At 34.5% G+C, this 22,675-nt stretch overlaps 1 protein-coding gene and 1 long non-coding RNA gene across 3 annotated transcripts in view; one reads left to right on the forward strand and one right to left on the reverse strand.

Moving 5' to 3' along the window:
- The window catches only part of LOC134855341 (MBT domain-containing protein 1-like), a 144,065-nt gene that overhangs the window by 85,661 nt on the left and 35,729 nt on the right, over positions 1–22,675 (reverse strand). The window lies entirely within an intron of this gene.
- LOC134855342 (uncharacterized) lies at positions 385–5,739 on the forward strand. The gene is made up of 3 exons (XR_010164472.1): positions 385–577; positions 1,530–1,809; positions 5,327–5,739. It is a non-coding gene; the product is annotated as an uncharacterized LOC134855342 (long non-coding RNA).

The following is a 22,675-nucleotide window of genomic DNA, read 5'->3' on the forward strand; positions in this document are numbered from 1 at the left end:
TATATTTAAAAACGAGGTATAAATAAGTAATAAATATTCATAGAATTTTAATATGCTCTTCAAAAGGTATACTTTTTCTGATTTGATTGAAACAACTAATGCTAAGGTGAGTTTTTTATAATATCAGGTAAGAAATTTTTTTTTCTTAAAAAAAATACATTTTTACCCGTTAATAATAGTAAATTGCAACATACATATACCATTTTCTGTTTTCGTGAGCTAGTCAAAAATCAATTTAAAGGCTTGAAAAATTAACAGTTAAATGCTGCCACCGGTATTACTTAACGTATTTGTAAGGAAATTAGGCCGTTTTTCAAATTTACATAGCAAACAAACTTTTTATTAGAAAAACTTTCTAGTTATTGGTTTATATCTTATACCCAAAAAGCATCCATTTTAATTAAAAGTCAGGCCAAATTTACGTCAAATTAGGGAGCGTTTCCCGTCAAATAATTAATATCCTTTTAGCGGGAAACAAAAACCTGATCCCAAATAATTAAAATAAATTGTTCCTTTCTGATGCGGGAAATAAGTAACCTTATATGAAAAATAAAACCAGTCGAGCTCCCAAAACCCGGTGAGTAATTTTCAATTTTTAGCAATTACTTTTGAGAAGTTTTTAGAGATTATTTTCTCTTAAACTGTATGATTATTTGAAAAATAACAACTTAGTTGAAAGAAATTAAACAGTTTTATCGTTTTCTCTTCTTTTAGAAGTTTTTATACATAAGGTTCAGTGTTAGATCTTCTTAATCTCAACGCGATGCAATTAAACATGGTATCATATTGCTTCCATGATTGGTAAAAATATATTGTATTTAGATTTTCTAGTTATTGGCTACTTGAGTTTTTTTTCCGTTTTGAATTACCGAGTTTGTTCGATAATTCGTCTTCATATTACTAAAAATAGCTATATAGAAATCTATTTTAAAATAGATAAATATGATGAAGTATACTGTTAAAATTAATTTAAAGACTGAAGATTACGTGTAATTTTTTACTTTATGAGGGAAAAATAAATTTGACGGTTTTCATTCATTTTTTAACCCTCCTTTTTTTACTAAGTTAACTGCAAGGTTAGTAGTACAAAATTCAGTTTGAAACTATCTCACAATTAAAACTGTTGGGGCTACAATTTTCTATATATTGAGCTGGATTTTCTTTGTGAACTGGTGGTTACCCAGGAGGGTAATGAAAAATTCGATATTTTTTGTCGGATTGGTCAGTTTTATAGATTTGTTATTCTAAGTTTAGTTAATATAAATTAAATTTCGTACTGTTTTGCTTACTGTTTTCAAGATTGAATAAACGGGAAGAAAAAACACCTTTAATTCAGTTTAACTTTCCACCCTTTTCCTAAATTTGAACTTCAAAGAAATTCTACAAAGGTAAGTAATTAACTTTCCCGCACTTACTTGTTTTTTAATTTCGTTTAAGTACTTCACTACAAATAATTTCAATGTGAAACTAGATAGAGAAAAGTTGATTTATTTTACACCTTTTTTATGTATTTTCTTGTTGTGTTCTAGAGTTTGAACAATTAAATCTTCACAAGGAACACTGCAGATAACACCAAAAAACTCGTTCCTTCCTTGAAAATAGACGAAAAAAACCCTAAAAAATCTCCAAACAATGGCACAAATCAGCAACACCAGACTGATGACAACACGGACAACCCGGTCCAGACAACTGTCGGAAGCATCAGGTGTTTTTTCCAGAAGTATGAGATTCGTTTGGGTTCTGGTGATTTTGTCGGTGCTGGTAGAGAAAATCAACTGTATCGCAATTGCTTTGCCACCAACAGACCAGGTATTTTTGATTGTTATTATTGTTGGTTTCATAATAAGAAAAAACATTTGGTCCGGAACTCTTGAGCTACTGTTTACTGTAACTCAAAAAAAGTAGATTCGTCTGCAAAAATGGAAACGGCTTCTTTTGAATCATTCAGCAACAAGTCTTGTTTTATCTGTTTTCGAATCTATTTTTTTTTGCAAAAAGCTGGAGTTAAAACAATCATATTCATGGCTGGCTATGTTATTTTTTTGAGATATACTTATTTTTCTACTTTTTACATTTTTTTCTTCTGATGGTTTGTATATATTTTGATAGATGAGTTAAAATTTTTTAACCACTTCATTATTATTAAAATTGCTCAAAAATTGATAATCATCAAAAAATTTTTAAATTTTTTAATTTCAAAAACTATTTATAGTCTAACGTTTATTAACTGTGCGCATATTTTCACTGATTGTTGACTTTGTTGAAATCACAATCAGTTTAAATTTTAAGTGATTTAAAATTTCGCTTTAATTTTTTGAATCGACTTATAAAAATTGGGTATAAAATCAGTTATCGCCCGGCCCATAAGGCCGTTTCGTTCGATCACTTCAATCCTGGTTATGACTTAATATTTAAACTGAGAAAAAAGCAGGTATTAAATTCCAAAAGTTTGAAAAAATCCTATCCCGGGATGATCAACTTACAAAAAAAATCACCCAACTTAGAACTTCTGATAAGATTCGTAATAAATGTCTGCTATCTTACAAATTTTAAAAAAAAATCGCCGAAAACGTTTTTGAAAGTGTTTTTGTACCGTTATAACAAATGAAAATTAATTTTGGAAGAATTGGATTTTCTTCTAATTTTATACATGTAAAAGTGTTAATTTAGTGGTTATAATGCATGCATTTTGAACAAAAAAGAATTTTATACTCAATCAATCAATCAATCTGCTATTTATACGTAATTAGCGGTTCAAATTATTTTGGAGACAATGAAAAATCAAAATGATTAGCAGCTAAAAACTAAATCTATAAAGTTAATTGGGTTTTTAGTAACCTCATTTAGCCAAACGTTTCGTTTGGCCTACGAGTTTCCTTATATGAGATCTGCAACAGCGATAAACGTTTAAACGGATTATAACAAATTTTATAATAGGGAGCATACAAAAAAATTTGGGAAAATTGTGCAAGAAAAGTTCCTATCTTGCTATTTTCATGTAAGAAAATTCACCATCTGACAATTTTCTTTCAAAACACTCCTTACCTTGTAACATCCTTAAAGTCAAATTTGTTAAGAAGTTGTAAGATTCTTATAGGAAAAATTCTAAGATAGCGACTTCCGGTCACCCATACTCAACAAATTCTTTCTTTCTATGGAGAAACACTTAACGTTCACTCTACATATCTGACGATAAATTTTTTTTGAAATGTTTAAATAGAGCAAGGAATTTCTTGAAACTCTTTAGTTCTGATTAGATTTCTGATCAAAACTTAGCTAAATTAAGGCTATTTCTAGCAAGAAAAATAATCCTCATAGAGCTCGAACCCGCGATCGTCCGTTAAGTGGAAGTTTAAGTTAACAGCTAGACAACATGTCCTGAAAACTTTAAATATTTGTAGCTAACTATTGCAAAGTCATATGTGTTATGACGAGCTTTAATTTGCTTTTTATTGCTACAAATTTTGCGTGAATCTCAAAACTGAGATAATAAACATTTATCTTGTTCCGGTTGAGCCGTGAACTGATTTAAGGTTATTTTATATAGAAATTGTTTATTTTTAATCTTAGTTGAGAAAAAATGGTTTCTAGACAGAAAACTCAGAAAAGTAGCCTAGATTTGATCTCCAAATTTTCTATCCAGATTAGAAGCTTTTGTTGGATCTGTGCAACCCGGCAGTCATTCAGTTTCATAAAATGAAAAAACTGCTGTAGTCATGTATTTCCTCACTATGGAGAAACTGTTTCTTATATAGTTTCATAGTATAAATACAATGCTAGTCATACAGTTTCAAAGCATGGAGAGAACGCTTCTCGTCAAGCTTTTCTTAACAAGTTTTCAGACTTATGAAATCTTGAAGCAATAGATTGAAATTTGTACGAGTAGCTTTTTTGTCAACCCTGGTAGACGTACAAATTGCAATTTGGTTTAATATGTCCCCACAATAAATTCATAGTTGTTCAAAACAGGAACTTATAAAATCATTTCAGTTTGCTTACAACGTGTTTCGTCTCGTTTTATCATGCGTTTACTTGTGAGCTCACCAAAAAATATCAAATCAACAATTTCATTCTCAAAACGATCACACTGGGAGGAATTAATGAACTCAATCGTTTTTTTTTTCAGAATGTGTTAAGAAGGATTTTAGATTTAAATTTTAAGGTTTTTATGAATTTCACGATTTGAATTTTAGCGAAACAAAATAACATAATTGAAACTGAAAGTTAGCTATCGGTTAAACCATACGTCGCTGAGTTTACATATTTCAGTTTTCATCAAACGAAGTTTTTTTGCTGGCTTTCTAGGATCTACTGTATAAATTATTTTTTTACTCGTCTTGTCAGTTCGCAGTTATTTGTACGCTTAATATGGAGCAAGATAGTAATTTAAATTGAAACATAAAGAAATTAAGTAGCTTTGTCTCAATTATTCTTGAAAAAATTTTGAGTCGGTATAGTTTGGCTCGTTGAAAAGATTGCGCATGTTTTCGTTGAAAAGTTTGCGCATATAAATTTTAAAAACGGCCATAATTTCTGATATTTGTGCAATTTTCGAACTGAATGTGTCAAAAAATTACTTGAGTCTTATGTTGACCTATGAGTCTGATAACCAACATGGATCTTAAAAACATGCATCACATATATAAAAAAAATTTCTTAAAATGGAACAATCTTTGCAAAAAAAATGATTGAACCCTTCATGCGCTCAATTAAAGTTTTCTTTAATGAGCAATAATTATTTTCACCAGACTTTTCAAAACAAAAACTCATCGAGATTTTTCATACTTTTTGTGCGTGAAGGTTTTGAAAAATTTTCAGCAATATTTTTTGGAACATATTGTTTGAACATCATGTTGCTAGTAAACAAAAAAATACTTTCCTATTTTAGTATTTGGGTGTTTTGCGTTTTACTGTGATAAAAAAAAAACGTTATGACTATTTTTTTCACCTGAAAAACAACGGCCTGTTGGATGAGAAAAGTACTCATTTTTAACAAATAACTGAGATAAACTTGTACTTATTTTTCTAATTTCTATTTTAAATATTATGACAAATTTTGTTTTTAAAAGTGTTTATCGTACAGTTTTTGTATATAAAAATTGTATGATACGAGTTTTTTGTCAATAAAAAAGCGTAGTTTTGATAACCGAAGCACTCTTTTTTTTATCAAAATACCGCGGTAAACAATTTTACTCTACCTAAAAACAATTTCAACTGATTTCTAATTTAAAAAAAAAATCTAGTCTGATGACAATAAACCACGATAGAAATGGTCACACAAATGCAATGGCATTGATTAGAAAAACGGTATTTTTGATATTTATAGGAGACAGCTCTAATTTACGAAGACGATGGAATGGGTTCTCCCTCTGATTTGTACGACACCAAAAGATCATCAGCAATGCACTTCTTCAAAAGAGCAGACACCGACCCCCTAACTGAAGAATTCCTCAAAAGATCTTCCCCTTGGCACTATGGAAAAAGATCTTCCCCTTGGCACTATGGAAAAAGGTCTTCGCCGTGGCATTACGGCAATGGAAAACGCTCATCAGCTATGCATTTTTTCAAAAGGGATCAACAATATATGCCATATATGGAAGCAAACGGAAATGACGCTTTCTACGCGTGATCAAAAGCGACAAAACGACGCGCAATTCGACAAGAAGAACTCAAAATTGTCAATCTATGCGTAAAGATATACATATAAATGCTTATGTTAATTCAAAATCGATGAGGTTATTTCACTCATTTTTGACAATTCACATTTATATGAAACCAAGAAAAAGGAAAACAGAACGATAGATTAAATAAAAAAAGAGAAAAGAATTAGTTAGAATGGGTTGTAGGCGTGCTGTTTACTTTATCAAAATTAAGTTACCCCTAAATGATAGAACAAGACTGCTCGTATCAGGGCTAAGCCCTGAATGTTCCGACTGCCCTTTAAGGTTTATGGAGCAGTAAAAACATTAAAAAATTCAATGAAATAAAACAAAATGAAAATTTTTTTTTCTAAAATTTAAATTTTTTTATGAAAATCATCCCCCCCACACGCCATATAAAGTACAAAAGGATAGATTTCGCTCCTTGTAACAAACCAATTACGGCAAACAAGCTTCTTCTAAGACGGATTAACTCTCCGCTTACGCGTTATTAGCGCGAAATATATCGCGCGTTAATTGTCCCAAATTGACCAAAATGGCAATCTTTAAACCCCCGTAACTTTACGAAAAATGATTACAGGTGAAATATCTTTTCAAATTTGAGCTCAGGACAACAATACCTTTCGAATGATATAAAAAAAATTCCGTCAAAAATGGCTAGTTAAAACGTCGAAATTTGTCTGAAGAAAAAAAAAACCCACCCCGAGCACAAATATTCCGCTACTTTCGTATCGAAAGTCGGTACAATAAGACTACCAGTATCAGGGCTAAGCCCTCAATGTTCCGATTGCCCTTCAACTGGACTCAAATAGTTATTGATAAATGTCGTAGGAGTCGTATTTGAGTTTATTAAGACCAATTGGCTTCCGCCTATTGGTCTAAATAAGGTTAGACTTGGTAGCCCTTATTAAAACATGCATTTCGGGTCTTCAAAAGTTTTCTTTAAAAATGTAAGTAGCAATTACCGCTTCCATCCAGAAAAAGGTCACAACTTCCATGGCATTTTCTTTATGTGAAAACAACAGCCTTCGAAAAAAAGTTAAGCCTCGTAATTTTTACAGTGCAAAATAAAATTTCAGTAACGTCAGTTTTAAATGGCTAGCGTTTAGAGCGAATTTTGTTTAAAGTACAAAAAAAATTGTCAAAAATTTGCACGCGCTTACTTCTACCATATTATAGAAGCGAACTGCAAAAAAATTAGAAGTTGCTGAGTGCAACCGTTTTGATTGTTTTCGCCTTTTTTTGCAACTTACTTGTCGAATAAATGAAACTTTAGCCGCTGAAATTCCTAATATTCATTCAAACCAGTAGCGTGCCGAGAGGGGAGGCGGGGGGCGACCGCCTTCCCCCCTAAATTCGGGTTGCCAATTTTTCCAAAGGGTCTCCCTTTCGGTATAACTTTATGACATCCATTTTTCGCTGAACAACCTCAATAATTTTCTAAATCGTCTTTGGCGCCAATATGACTAATTTTCATAGGGAAGAACGCGCCGAAAAAAACCCAATTTTTTGGTCCAAACTTTCCAATAGTGCCTAGGAGCGTTCTTTTTTGGCTTGTGATTTTTTTAATTTGCCCGCGGTGCAGATAACTTATCTCGAATTTGGATCCTTATACTATTTTGCTAGAAATTGCAGAATACTAGACAAGTTCTAAAAATAAATCAACAAATTTTCTTCCATATTACAAATTTTCTTTGATTTTGCTTTGCTATAATTTCAGCATCGAGTTTCAGATAATTCCGATTATTGCTCACACTTCCCCTGCCTAGAAGATAAAATTTCATTACGAGGCCAAACTGTGCTCTGGATAAGCGCACAATTTTGTGTAGGTATGTTCCTGGATTCCAGAGACAAGTCTTTAATCATGTTAAAATGTTGTCGGAATGATCAAAGAAAACGAAAGAACTAAAGAAGAACAAAGGGAGAGTCATTGTTAGTGAATCCACTTACAATTCACAAATTTCACAGTTTGGACTCGTAATGTTCATTTCTAATTTTTTAAAATCCTCAATGTAAATCTCAAAGCATTTTTTTTTTCAGTCTGTGAAACATCAGTAGTTGAGTAAATATTAATCATAGAGATTTCACGCGCGTTCTTAAATTGCTGAATGTGCTCATTTAAAATTGCATAAACCAATCTTGAGCTCTTTTTGACCCGGTTTGGTTGTTATTACCGTAGCACGTGTGTTGTTACCGTAATTACCGAACGATTACTGGTTCAGCGAAAGTCAACACTTTATACAAGCCTCGCATTTTGGAAAAAAAATGCAAAATCAATATGGTATCAAAAAAATTATACATATTAAATTTTATCCAGGAATTTTGAATCTTGTTCAAAATCTTGTGTATTCGGAATCTCCAAATAAAATCATTACCGAAGCAAAGCATCACTTTTCTTGAAACTAAGATTTAATATGTTTACCCAGGTTGAAGCATCTTTGTTAAAAGCTACACTCAATGCTTTTTCATCGAAATTACTTTGCAAAATCTGCGAACGGCGATACTTCTGCGAACTTGTTTTAATTGATATTTCGTTCAAAAACAATGCAGCAGGAGTACTAAATCGGAGATAGAACAGTACTGAAAAAATATCTAAGTTTTTTACAAAATCTAATTGAGTTGTTTTCGCTAACATCAATTGAAATACCTAGTTAGTTTGAATTCTCACCAGTTTTTTTTTGTTACTTTTCGAACCGACAAAAACACTTATCCGACGCTTCGTCGCGGAAATTTAACGAGAAACGTACATTGCGGAAGGCTGTTGGCTCATAGCGCAACGGCATAAATCTTTTTTAATAATGAATAAGAATAATTAGGAATCAGCGAAATGCTTTGCTGATTAATAGCAAAAAGTACTGCTTGAATTCAACTTTTATTTTTTGTTTTAAACTTTGGTATAACACTCAGAAAAAATTTTTTGGCACTCTATTTGGGTATTTTTTTTTAGTTGTGTAAGCGTGCTATGTAAGAGTGCCTGAGCCAGAAAAAACTCTTCTCGAATTTTTGGATACAATTTTAAACCAAAAATACGTGTGCTCTCAGCCGAGGATATGTTTTTATAAAGTAATGTTATTATACTATGAAGAACAAAAACTTTCTTTGAAAACTGATGAAGAATTTACACCAGTCTCAAAAAGCAAATCGAGTGATATCTTTATCAACTTGATGAGTCCTCTTCGGTTTAGTGTAATACCAAGCTGAAGTAGAATTTTTTTTGATGGGGTAGGCTTTAATAATGTTCCAAAATTTTGTCGAAAAATGAGTTTTTCTGAAAAATTGTAAGGTTTTATGTGCAGTAAATGACTTTCAGTAGATAATAACTGATGTGCTTTTAATTGGGCAAGGCAGACCTTAACCCATGACAATTTTTACAAGTCATCTACTTAATAATTTCTAACTAACCCCAAGTGAACTACGGGAGCTTTGCCAGTTTCACCTCAAAGTTAAAGTTCAGTTTTGAAAAGCTATTTAAGAATGGCATTTAGTGATAAAATTTTGCATGATTAACAAATTGTCTATTGTAAACTAAATTTTCTGCATACTATTGATGGATACATTACGCATTTAACCATAAGAACACCTAAAACAAAGAAAAAATTTGAGTTGAGAGGAACAAAATAGAGAAAAAAGCACAACGCGGACAAAAGTTATTAAGATTACTAGTATCAAGGCAAAGCCCTAAATGCTCCGACTGCTTATTAGCTGGTCTCCTTTAGTTTTTGGTTTCAAAACTTTGATAAAATAAAAAATTAAGGCTGATTATATCAAAATTTAAATATTATTAAGTCGTGTGTGGAAAGACCAATTAACTTGCCTCAGTTCAACTTTCGGCATCAAACTATTTGATTAAAAATTTAGTTCGACTCGTTTCATAGCAGTCGCAAAGGCATGTTAAAATAGTGGTGAGCGCGAATAATCTGAGAAAAATAATTTTCTTGGGAACCAAATATCTTTCCCACATTTGTAATAACTTTCCCACATTTGTGTCTGTATACAGTAATTAGGGGAGGGAAGAATTGAAGGGCCGATTTTTGCATGTTCAGCGAATAAACTATCATTACGAGGCCAAACTGGGTACTGGATAGCAGCACAATTTTGTGTCTGTATGTTCCTAGATTCCAAAAACAAGTGTTCAAATATGTTTCAAAATGTGAGTTGATTCCACCTACAAAATTTCCATGGATTCGGCGTACAAATAGCTGTAACGTAAATTTTGTCGGCATATATTTTTTTTTGCGGGTGCCGCAACGGGTGACTATAGGTAATTTTTCCGGATTCCACAAATGTAAGCGGATTCCGCAAATTAGTGGATTCCGCAAAATTATGCGGATTCCGCTTCACAATTTGCGGTTTCTACTTACAATTGTGGATTCCACGACAGCTTAAGTTCCTTTAACACATATTACTATGTATTCATGGATTCCACAAATTGTTCCAGATTCCGTAAAATTTGTTGCAGATACCACAAATTTTGTTTCGAATTCCCCAAAGTTGCTTGTTTTTGGAGCGATTTTGAGCAATACAGTGTTTTAGCTATTTATCTAACTTCACAGTAGTTGGTTTGTTCACTATGAAAAATTTCATTACATTGTGTCGACCTACAGTTAATTTTTCAAAAACTAAAATTCACATGTAAGAAAAAGGCAAAGAGCCTCATACTGTTCTCATATTATAGCTCAATTGTTCCCAATTATGCCCAATCTTCAGATTTTCTCGAAGCTTTTTGTTGGGAGATTTGGAAACAGAAGGATATGGAAGCAGAAAATAGCCACTAAGAGTGTGTGTTTTAAATTTTACTTTCTTTTAGCTCCCCGGACGTAAGCTTTACAAGGTTAAAAACAGATATGAAGCTTGTTTGTCTTGACCTATTTAGTCCGCATGCCATTTCTTTTTATTGTATGATCAATTTTTCTGGAAATCTATTTGTTCGCGCTCTTTTTCTTTTTTGAGCTGAAAAATCATCAAAAGTCATTTTGTCTTTTTGTAAAAAACTGATCGGTTTAATCAAAATCATCGTAAAAATTTTTATTTACTTATTTCAAATTTACATACTAGTTATTACTTTATAATAAATTCGAATTAATTCTTCTGTTGAGTTTGAATAGTTGTTGGAGTCAAAATGTGCAAGTGTTGTGGATGCGGTAAACATGGGATGGCTCAAGATCAAATGACGTACAAGGTATTGACGTTTTGAATTCTCAGCTAGTTTCGATCCTCAATTGGGAAATTGAGAACCTTTTTGTCCCAAGGGGATGGGTTCCCACTGCCAAAATTATAGCCTTCCTCGCCCCACGTAAATTATACCCCCTGTAAACACATCATATAAAACAAAAAATATTCACAGGGACATATCATGCATATGTTCATTTATTCTTCATTCTTCGCTCAGTTCTGTACTAACAAAAAATGGACGCACTTTTGTATGACTGGACTTTCGAATGAATAAATGAAGTCATATAGTTTTTTTGGCTCTTTTTCCTCCTCCTCCCCCCCCCCCCCCCCCCCACCCCCACCCACCTCACACGGCCATCAGTTTTATCGTGTAATGAGTGATTTTACAAGGTTAATTATAAACACCAAATACCAAATATGTTTGGCACAGCCTAATTAGTCCGCATGTAAAATTTCATAACGATCTGACAATGTAAACAGTAACTTTAATAGTAAAAAATTGCAGGTGGGGGAGAAGGAAAAAGAGCCGTTTTTTAAGTCAATTGAAAATTGAAAAAATAAAGGGGGCGGGCCAAACATTTTCGATAAAAAATTCGAAACGAAGAATTGAAAAGGAATACAGCACGAGCTGATCGAATAAGACGAAAAGTTGCCTATATGATCAGAATGAACTGAACTGAACTGAACTGATACTAGGCTGAAAGGGGGGGGGCTGAACAAAGGTGTAATAAAAAGATGTAATAAAAAGGAAAAAAGACTACCAACCTCTGGCGAACAATAGCCCCCACCCCTTTATACAAAAACCGTACAGTGGTTGGGCTATTTTTTTGATACTAGGGTTGGGGAAAAATTTCACTCTTAGATAAGTTTCGAATGGCAGCCAAGGAACTATCATATGAAAACCCGGCTTTTTCCCTCCCCTTCCACCGACCTGCGATTTTTTACAACTAAAATATTTTCCCATTGTCCGATTGTTATGAAAATTTACACGCTGACTATTTATTTAGACAATGACAAACATTTCTAGTCATAATATTTAACCTTTTAAATACATTCAGTACACCATAAAAATGATGCGTGTGCGAGGAGAGTGTGTGGATGGGGGGTGTTAATGCCGAAAGCCTTTATATATGTGAGACTCAGTTTCCATTCGGAACTGGGCTCTTTTCCAGCCCCACTTTTCAAAATACCGAGTTTTATGTTATTACGGCTAATAGGTAATGTTACGCTGTAAAGTATGAAGAACAAATCTGTTCACAGTTGTCGATTTGTTCACCACGCCAAATTTCATGGCAATGTTAAATAAGCTTTTCAAATTTGAATTTGAACAGAGGGGGAGGGACTGGAAAAGAGCCCGGAACGGCCCTACATTAGTCAGCATTTTAGCTCTTTTTTACTCCCCACACAATTCGAAACTCCATTTTCTAGTAGAATTTTTGTGCCATTATTGCTAAACATGATTTTATGCTGTTAAACAAGAAAAACATATGTGATGTGGACAATAGTTGGTTTTCTAACCATGCCAAATTTTTTATATTAAAATACAAAAATCACTGGGGCTCTTATGATTTTTGGGCTCTTTTCCACTACCCGTCACATTTGATTTCATGTTTGAAAAACTTGTTTAATATTGTCTAAATGCAGTAAAAGTTGGAATAGCGATTGAACTGACAATTGTAAATCATTTCGTTCTGCATACTTCCCCTTGTAACATCACGCACTCAAGCCGCTATAACACGTAAAGCAACCATGAAAAGGAAAAAATGAATTGTGGGGAGGGGAGTGGAAAAAAAACTCTTTTTGGCTCGTTTCCAGTTCCACCCTTCTTTTTTTCTGAAATTCATTATATGAATTTCAAATTAAAACCCTTTTTTATGTTTTAAACTGCATTAAAACGTGTCAGCGTGAAGAAGTGAACAAACTCATACAAGATTTCTCCCAAGCAAATTGTCATGTGAGAAGTTTTTGAACACTTTTACTATCTTTTTATATTACGAGGAGGGGGAGGGGTGGAAAATTCTAAAAGAGCTCAATTTTCGGCTCTTTTCCAGTTCCCCATCTTTGTTTTTTTCTGAATTTCCTTGTGTGAAAGTCTAAATAAAATTACTTTTTATGTTATAATCTGCATCAAAACGTGTCAGCGTGAACAAGTGAATAATTTTTTACAACATTTCTTACATGCAAAATGCCGTGTGAACAATTTTTTAACAACGTACAATTTGACTTTTACGAGGGGGTGGAAAACTGGATAAGAGCCCGATTTTGGTGTTGCTAGATTTTTCTCCTTTCCTTACCCTTTTGATGTTTTCAGAAATTCAATATCTAAAAATCTATTCAAAGTGAAGTTTCATGTTAAAAATTGCATCGAAACGGGTCAGTGAGAAGAGATGAACAACTTTTTAAAACATTTCTTACAGGTGAACTGCCTTGTGAACAGTTTTAGAATTTTAATAATTTTACGAGGGGTCGCGAAATTGGAATAGAGCCAAAAAAGCTCTTTTTAGGCAGTTGAGTTAAAATCGAGTGATCAGATTTAAAAATTAATCTTGTTTTTCCCCTTGTCTTACAAGATTGAATGCAAATATGTTTGTCAAAGATTGCCTAATTTAGTCATTGGGCCAAGATTTCTAACAATTGGAAGGAGTGAACAAAATGTAATCTTGCAAATTTTGCATTGGGGGAGTAAAAAGAACCAGTTTTCACTCGAAAAAGTGATGCCGGCTCTTCTACAGTTACAGGACATAAAAAATGCATTTTTTATTTCAACGAGAAAATGACCGAACTTTATACATGTTTTTTCCCGTTTTCTCCGGAAGTGTTTAAGATGTAGGATTCAAATTTTGACAAAAGCCGGATGAAGTCATTAGCAAGGGCTTAATAGGGCCAAAAAAGAAAAATGTTGTTTTGATGGCATTAAGTAAAGTAGCCAGCTTTCTCTGCTCACGTTATACAAGTTTAAAATGAAGCGTGTGGCCCGGCTGTAAAATCCTAGGCACCAAACATAACTTTTTATGATTAACACGAGGAGAGTCTTGCCCAAAGTCAAAGGACAGAAAATTGGGTGATCAAAACACCGAAGATAACATTTCAGCAATTTGACAGCCCGAAAAAACTACTGGTTTTCAAACCATATAGTTTTGACCAAATTTTGATCATGGTAATGTTATCGTCGATAGCAATTAAGTTTTCAGCTACTATGATATGCGGCACTCTTGCCTCTGTTACGCGCTTCACTGTAGCCGCCGCTAAAAATTACACATGTGACTGTGCGCACAGCAACCTCCTACTTCGTACCTGCAACAAAGAGCAGAAACTCCAACTACCGTTCATCGTTGTTGAGTAGCCTTTCATTTCAAGTATTTTTGACAGCTGCACTGAGGATTATACGTTAATCGATAAATTCAGGTAGTGATATGAACTAGAGTCGTATGGAACACAGTCCAGCAAACCGCCTGGGATAATTGCAAAACGATAATTGAAAAGTTTTTTTTAAAAGATTTCCTGTGTTGAGTAGCCGATTCTAAGTAAGCTCTGCCGCTGAGTTCCGACCTCGTGATTTTTTAAAGTCTTAGATGATTTGAGCTGACGATTTAAATTTTTGAGTCTTGAAATGACATACGATGAAACGCTTAATATGAGAATTGAATGCAGTCCTTTCACTTTAACAGCCATGCTTCAAAAGTGGTAGCTAAAATGAATCCCGACGCCAAAAAATTTAAGTCTGTTAAAGACATCGCTGCTACACTTAAAAACATGACACATGTTTAATGACTGAATTGAGATCATTGGCTGACACTGTGATGGTTAGCCGCGGAGATCATCAAAATGTCTAGAACTCAACTTCTAACGATTGAAGGGCTACCGATTGTTGTTTCAACGCAGAGTTAGAAGTTACCCGACGAGTTCGGAAACTCGAAACTTTCTACCCGATTTTGCAATATCCGTTTGAGTTAAAAATTGTTCAGGAAAAATTGATGCGACTCAAAGTCCTTTCCTACCGAAAGCAAATTGTTAAAAAACAACATGATCCTCAGAAAGTCTGGCCAGTTAGTTTCTTTCCTGCCAATTACTGGCCCCAATGATTCATATAATCCCTCACCGCTGTCGATTTCGAGTTCAAGCATCTTCAGAAAGCCGACGGTTTCTAAATGTTTAAATCTTGGACAGCCCTCATTCTTTCGTCTTCCTATTTCTTAATTTTTTCCTTTGCTGCATAATCATCAATGTGTTGAGAATCTTCGGTATTCATAGAAATTGAGTATGCCGACTTGAGGCTGCAGAACAAAACCAATGTTGCCATTGGTGACCGATTTACCAGAAAACTTTCGTTTTGTCGGCAACCGCCATTGAAAAAAATTGAAGTTTCCTGTGTACATGCATGACAACGCTCGCATGACACTTAGAATTCATTCTGTGTATGACAAATTGTTCTGTAATGGGGATTAAAAACTTTGTTGCTGGGGATTAAAAACTTGGGGATTAAAACTTTGTTGCTAGACGCAGAAGACTTATTTTACAATTTTATGGTGTAATAAGAAATTTTACAAAATTTAACTTCAAGACTTATTTTGCTTGTTCTTGCCTTATTAGTTCGCCAATTGGTAAAAATCAAACAATGTGAAAGTTAGAAAATTTCGAAAACCCGAAGTGGGAGGAGTTGGAAAGTTAGCCTAAGGGTTAATTCAGGGCTGAGGAGTTCAGTTCAAGTCTTGATGGCTTTTTGAGGCAACGCTGCCTCTTGCCCGCCCCAATGATATCAATGATATTTCAACACAAAGCTGTCCAGTGCTTCTTGCTTTGTGCAAAGTCTTTGCATCGTTCGAACTACTAATTTTCTCATGTGTTAACACAATTTGAACTTTATTTTAGACTATTTTGCGCGACGACTTTCCTTTTCAAATTGCAGGATAGCTTTCAGTATCTGCGACGGGTCCAAGCAAAAAACATGTCTGAGCCAATTATGTTGGACAGTCAATTTGAATTGGATAGTCAATGCTATCCTTTCATCCAGTTTTGCTTTCGCCCTTAAGTCTGATGTTAGTAGATAGTCCATTGTGGATAAACTTTCGAAAGCACCTTCTTTTAAAAGCATCCATTTGCTTGATATCAGATTCTTTGATAGGTCAATTTTTAACAGCATAAGGCTGAACACATCTGACGCACGCTTTGCGGATTTTGGACTGAGTGTATTTAGGAAGTATTTTCTTTGATTCTAAGTTTGCGCTAGGTTTTTTTCTGGCTGCCTTTTAGATTCGGTTTTTGATTTTTTTTGATTTATCGCCATTCATTTGGGTTCTTCTTCCCAAATATGTAAAGTCTTCTACTCTATCTTGGTTGTTGACAGTAATTTTCTGGAAAACGCTTTGTTAGCAGAACTTGGTCTTGTAAGCATTCGTTTTGAGTTCAACGTACGCTGCGTTTTCGGCCACTCAATCAAGAAGCTTTTGCGAGTCTTCTTCGTTATCGTCGAGCAGGCAGATATAATCTGCAAAACTCAGAATCGCAAAACAATATCATCTAGTGCGGCAAGATTTTCTTTTGCGAGGGCTATGGATACTGCCTAGTTGATAGGCAATTCAAAGAGAAAGGGTGCAAATACAGATTTTTTTCTGAAATCAATGAGAAATTTCCGACGAGGATGAATCTTGGTACCCTTTCTCTTTAATTTAACCATCGACTGGGCATTATCCAGCAGTCGTACAATGTCATTTTCAAATTTTCAATGAAGCAATGTCTGTCTTCGAAAACGTTGGTAGAACAAGATCCGAGTGTTTCTTCCCTTGACTTGAAGGGACATCAGCCGAATTTGCTCAAAACTGCTCGGACTAGTTAGACTTAGCAGGACATTACTCGGCCTTTTCAATTTTTACTAGCGATTCGCATGATATCTTTAAAATTTGCGGCCGCTTTGACAATTTCTGAGTTCAAAGAACAGAAAGTTTTTCTAAGTCAAATTTTGGTGTTCCAACTTATCTGACAACAGTTTTAACAACATTTCTTGCATGACAATTGCGGTGGGAACTTTTTCGGCAACCCTTAAACATAATTATGACTCTCATAAAGGTCGTGTGAAGGTCTTATGAAGGTCGTGAGGCTCACGAAAAAAATTCAGAAAAAGAAAATTCGAATTACAAAAGAAGTGCATTTAAACTTATTAAGCACTTGTGAATGCCCTTTTTGTGTGCCATTTTTGATTTCAATGCAAGATCATTTGCCGCAAAAATTCACCCTACACTTATTACAGCTGAAATGGTGCAAAAAAGGTGATTGATTTCTAGTTTCGAGCTTGGAATTCCATTTGAAGTTTTTCCAGCGGAAAAAAAACTTTTTGAAAAAATTTGTTTCAAAAATGCTTGTCATAATCTGCTTTTCAATTTAAATCATTCCTTCCCTACCTTTCAACTTTAGCCTCTCTTCCATCCCTACTTTTCAATTTCTGTTTTGAAAAACCAGTTTAACATTGTCATTTTAAAATAAAACTTGGCTTGGTGAAAGAATGAATACCTGTGAACATATTTGTTCATCATACTTTACAACGTATTACCACGCGTTTAGCCATAATCACACGCAACAAAAGTAAAAAATAGAAAGTTTGCAAGATGGGGACAGTGGAAAAGAGATTTTTTTGTTTGAAGTTCGAAGTTTGAAAATTTTCTAAATAATGAGTCAATTTTTTTCTGTTTCTTCGCGTTCATTGATTTTTTCCAACTGTCTGTTGGTTATATTGTGAGCGACGGGATTGGTAACCTTGACTTATGATTTTTGGCTCCTCCTATTTAAATTTCTTATTTGAAAAACTAATTCGAGGTTGTATTAATGCAATGAAATTTCGACTGCTGAACCATCTATCGTGAACCATCTTCTCACTTGACAATCTTAATATTACGCATTTAGCCACAAGACATGCTTAAAACAATTAAAAATTGTAAATTGGCAGAAAAAAGAAAGAAGAGGTTATATGGCGTGTTTATATGGCAGAATTTTTGCAGTGGTTAACTGATGTGCTCATATGGCGAGAAATCTCACATTTCGATATTTCTTTGTTTGACTTCAATTTGTTGTCATTAAAATGATCGTTTTTTTCCAAGGCGGTCGACTAATATATTGAATCCAATCGACTCATGATTTAAACTTGTTCGAATAATAGTTCGACCTTGTTTGATCCAATAGTCGAGCCGTTTTAAAACTTGATTTGACCCCATTCGATTGGATATTCGACGTTGGTTCAAGGACATTGATCTCAAAACTATGACCTTCAACAACGCTTCTCTTTTAGGACTACCTGGGTTCATTTGACGCGCTGTGTGACGAAACCGCTCTTCTCATCTGTCTAATAGGCGTGACCTTCAGGTGAGTGACAAGTTTTGCTTTTTGATCCGACCATTGAAAATGGGCGAAATTTGTATTCGGGTGTTTCAGTTTTTGTTTTCTGTGCAAAATCAATTGCCAAAAAAAATTCACTTACCAGGTTGAGTTATATATAAAATTAAAGCTCTCTCAGTTGTCATTTTTGAAATTAAGTCTAATTTCGAGCTATTAAAGCGATTATAATAAGACTTAAAATAGGCTTATAACATTTTTTTGAAAGTAGTCTTAACAATTATTTTAAACCGTGAAGACTTAATTTCAATCTTTGAAAGTTTATTTTTGAAATTTTTTTGCGCTTTTTGGGGAACGCAATTTTGGAAAAGTAGAAAAGTTTTAGCGACAATTTTGTATTAAAAAAAATTAGAACGTTTTTAATCTTCATTACTAGGCCACACTGTATTTTGTAAATTGTAAGTGAATTACGCAACAAACACACTCCTTTTGTTCTTTATTTGTTTTTCGTATCGTTTTTTGGTCGTTAGGACAAAATTTAACAAGCTTAAAGACTTTTCTCTGGTTTCCAGAGACCTACAAACACCAGATTGTGTGTCTATCTAGAGCAGAGTTTGGCCTCCTAATGTTCTATGAGGAACTTTTTTTTTCAAATGTTTCTTTTTACTATTTCTTATGATGTTGTCTTTTGTTCAGATCCTTCCATAACCCGTGAACAAAAAACTACGCAGTTTGGTATTTTATGGTCGGAACTTTATGTGCACTGCAACCGGCTGACCTTGTTACATCGAATTCTTGGCTTTTTTCCAGTTTTCAAAACTCCCTCGTAAAACTGCATTTTTGAAACATAGAATAAGAACTTATCTCAAAAACATCCCTTACCTTCTCAAATTCATTCAAAATTCAAAAATTACTCAAACGTTCTCATAATGCAGTTTGGAAGGTGAACCAACCATCAACTGTGATAAGCTTGATCTTCATAAATTACATCTGGACATCAAGTATCAAGCCATTATAAGTTAAACAGCTATGAAAATAGAAATTTTGGCACCTAGAGGAAAAGGAGTGAAATATAGCCAAACTATGTTGTTACAATTTGTTCACTTGCTCACATTGGCATTTTTGTTGCAGTTTGGAAAAACTAAAAGGCAAACTACTTTAAGTTTAACTACTTCGCCCTAACGCAAACTACTTCTCCCTTTTTCAAGCTTGTTTTTTGATTTTTTAAAAAGTCCCTTTTCTTTGCTAAACAGAAGACAAACTCCTCAATCGAACAGCTAAGGTGTGAGGTCGCGAAAAACGGGATTGATATCTGGTTCCGAAAGTGGAATTTAATTCTCAGATTTCCTTGAGAAATAAAAATTTTACTATCTAATTCAGTTTTCTCAATTTGTGTTACATTCAACAGTGCCTAACTTAAATTGGATAAAAAATCAAAGAGCTTCAAGGGCATGTTTTTTCTTCTTTGAAGTTTGCAAGTTGAGGTTTTTTTTGAAAGTTGAAGTCAGTGTTTTTTTCTGTTCGCTTGCAACCAATTTGATTTGACGCAAGCACTAGCGCTGATAGTTACGTTATCAGACTCCAGACATATCAATTTCATCATATTGCGTGCGAGAGTTTATTTTAGTTCTGTTTTTTTCCTTTACTAGCAAACTTTTACCAGCTGTTTTTTGTTCGCATTGTCCTGTTGTTACAAATTACGGCACGCCGACTAGTTAGACAAAAAACATAATCCTATTAATACTGCAAATTTCCCATCACTCAATGAAACTGATGCTTATGTAAGGTGGAGGGTAAAAGAAAAACAGGATCAATTGAGCAATCTCCCCCCCCCCATTCCCGCGTGGGGGGGGGGGGGGGAGACATGTTTACAACCATTTGAAAATAGTTCTAAGCACTTAAAACTAGACTGATATTATTTTTGAGAATGGATTATCAAAGTTTGCCGCTTCTTTTCTCAAACAATGAATTAGCAATAAATTTTCTTAAACAAAAAAATCTTCTGAAAATTTCTTGTCTCTGCACTGCTTGCCAGACTCCCCAAAACTGGACAAAATATCAGAAAACCAAAGATGGATTTAGCTGAGGATGCCAAAACCGGAAGTGTAGTCGATTTAAGTTGACAAAATCCATTCGAAAAGACAGTTTTTTTGAGAACTCAGACATTGACCTCCCGAAATGGATTCAAATTTTTTTATCTTTGGGGAATGCGGGGCTCAAAAAAAAAAAATGCCGCAACTCAAGTGGGAGTTTCACAGAGAGCAATTGTCGACGCGTTTGCTTGCCTTCGAGAAATTTGCCAGCGGCATCTTCTCGCCAACCCAATTTAGCTTGGCGGACCAGGAATTATTCTAGAAATCGACGAATCTTGCTTCAGTCACAAGACAAAACATTATAGACGTCGCTTTCCACAGCAACCTATATGGGTTTTTGGAATTGTGGATACCAGCTATAAACCGGCAATTGGTTATATGGAAATTGTGGAGCAAAGAAACGCTGCAACACTTCTACCAATTATACAGAGCGTAGCTCGTCCTGGATCAATCAAACATTCCGACGAGTGGCGAGCTTATCGAGGAATTCAAGGCATGGGATTAGCCCATAAAACAGTGAATCAATCGGTGAATTTTGTGGAACCCGATTGGACACACACTCAAACAGTGGAGTCCTACTGGAACCGAAAAAAGACCTTAATAAAAGGCATGCTTGGATGCAGACAAGTTTTCCTGCATTATTATTTGTGTTAATGCTACATAGCATTAAAGTTGAAAGTATAGTATAAAGCCAGTATAGTTGCTTAGCAATACCATCTATATAGCTCAGCGTATACATAGTGCGTTCCGGGGAGTTCGGCGTGGGTTCGATTCTCACCTAAGTCGTTTCATTTGAGAATCCTATTTGAGCCGAACCTGACAGAACATAAAATGCTAAATTTTAATCGGTTCAAAATTGGTTTGCAATTGAGTTTCTGTTAATTAAACTGCGTGAACTAAGTATGAACTCATTGTGAAAAATACATAAATTACACAAATCAGGGCATGAACAAGCCCACTTTTTAACTTGATACGTGTAATGTTGTTGCTAATTCCGTGCAATAAAAAATTACTAAAATTCGCCGTTTATTGATTCTCTTGAATTAAACCGATTCTGTTTCCTGTTTTTATAAGTTATAAAAGGGTTATAAAAAAGGCCAGAATATTTTGGTGCCGCGACTCAGGAAAAAATATTATCTGTCTCAGAGTTATCTCAGCCTTCTACTTCTACAAAACCTCGCTAAGTCTTCTTTAGGCAGAATTGTTTTTGTATCGAGCGAATCTCATCGCTTTCATAATCTTAATGGAAGCTCAAAGTTGCTGAATTTTGAAGTTTATTCTAATCCCATATATAAGCAATATTCTGCTAAGTTTGTCTTCACCCAAGGAATTTACACTACACTAATTTATACTTCGGCGAAGCAGCACGGCGTTTGGGCGCTTTGGCATGGCTGTTGGAACCATTCAATAAAACCGCAAATCAAGGAGCCCCCCACAATTTCGTGTGACCTCAAGTCAAAAACGGGGAAACGACCACTAGTCAAAACAAAGCCGACAACCCAGAGGCCGACATCACACAAGGCGTAAAGTGGTTTTTTTTTTGTGGAATCTTCGTGTACTTTTGGACTCAGGCCCGGTGAACTACCTGCAAAAAACTTGTAAGATCGAACCTGTGCTTTCAAGTAACTTTTAGACACTAATTTGTGCTAGTTTTTTAACCAAAAAAAGTGATACTTTTTTGATTATCGGTGCTATAAAATTACATACGATGTTGTTAATTGCAAACCGATTAAGACCGTACTAGATACCTAATCCTAGTTCATACCCAGTACCCTATTACCCAGGATAGTCTCGATCCCAAAAAAATTTTGTAAAAAAAAATCCAGAAAAATTTCCAAAAAATTTTCGCAAAAAAAAAAATAAAAATTTTCAAAGAAAAAAAAATTCTCGAAAAAAAAGCTTATTCCAACTTTTCCCAAAACTTTCACTGACAAAAAAATATTTTTTTTTTGCTCGAATTTAGAGCAAAGTTAGAAAACACCGTTTTCGTCTTGCCCGTTCAACCGTTTTAACCGTCAATCGTGTCGAGCAAGTTTGAGTGAATCCCTACCTCGGTTTCCTCCAGTGGTTGGATAAAATTTGCTCGGCTCGCACCGTTTTCGGCCGCATACCGCCGCGACCGTTACCACTACCGTTTCGCCGTAACGTCGTTGAGTTTAACCGATAAACCGTACGCGTTAACTTAAATAGTACTGAATCGAAAACCTTACAAAACCCTCAGCTAAGGGTTCTTAAAGTTCTTATCGTGATAATTTTTTTTTTCATTTCTATGTGACGATTTTACATCAACAGACTCCTTAAATTGATTGCCATTAAAACAACCGTATCGCTTATCACACTCAATGGTGTTCATCATTGCTGCGAGTTCTCTCCATCACTCCGTAAATACAATACCATTAACTCTACAAAAACGCCTCGACGACACTTTTA

The sequence above is a fragment of the Symsagittifera roscoffensis genome, chromosome 10, assembly GCF_963678635.1.
Source record: "Symsagittifera roscoffensis chromosome 10, txSymRosc1.1, whole genome shotgun sequence".
In the NCBI taxonomy this organism is placed as follows: Eukaryota; Metazoa; Xenacoelomorpha; order Acoela; family Convolutidae; genus Symsagittifera; species Symsagittifera roscoffensis.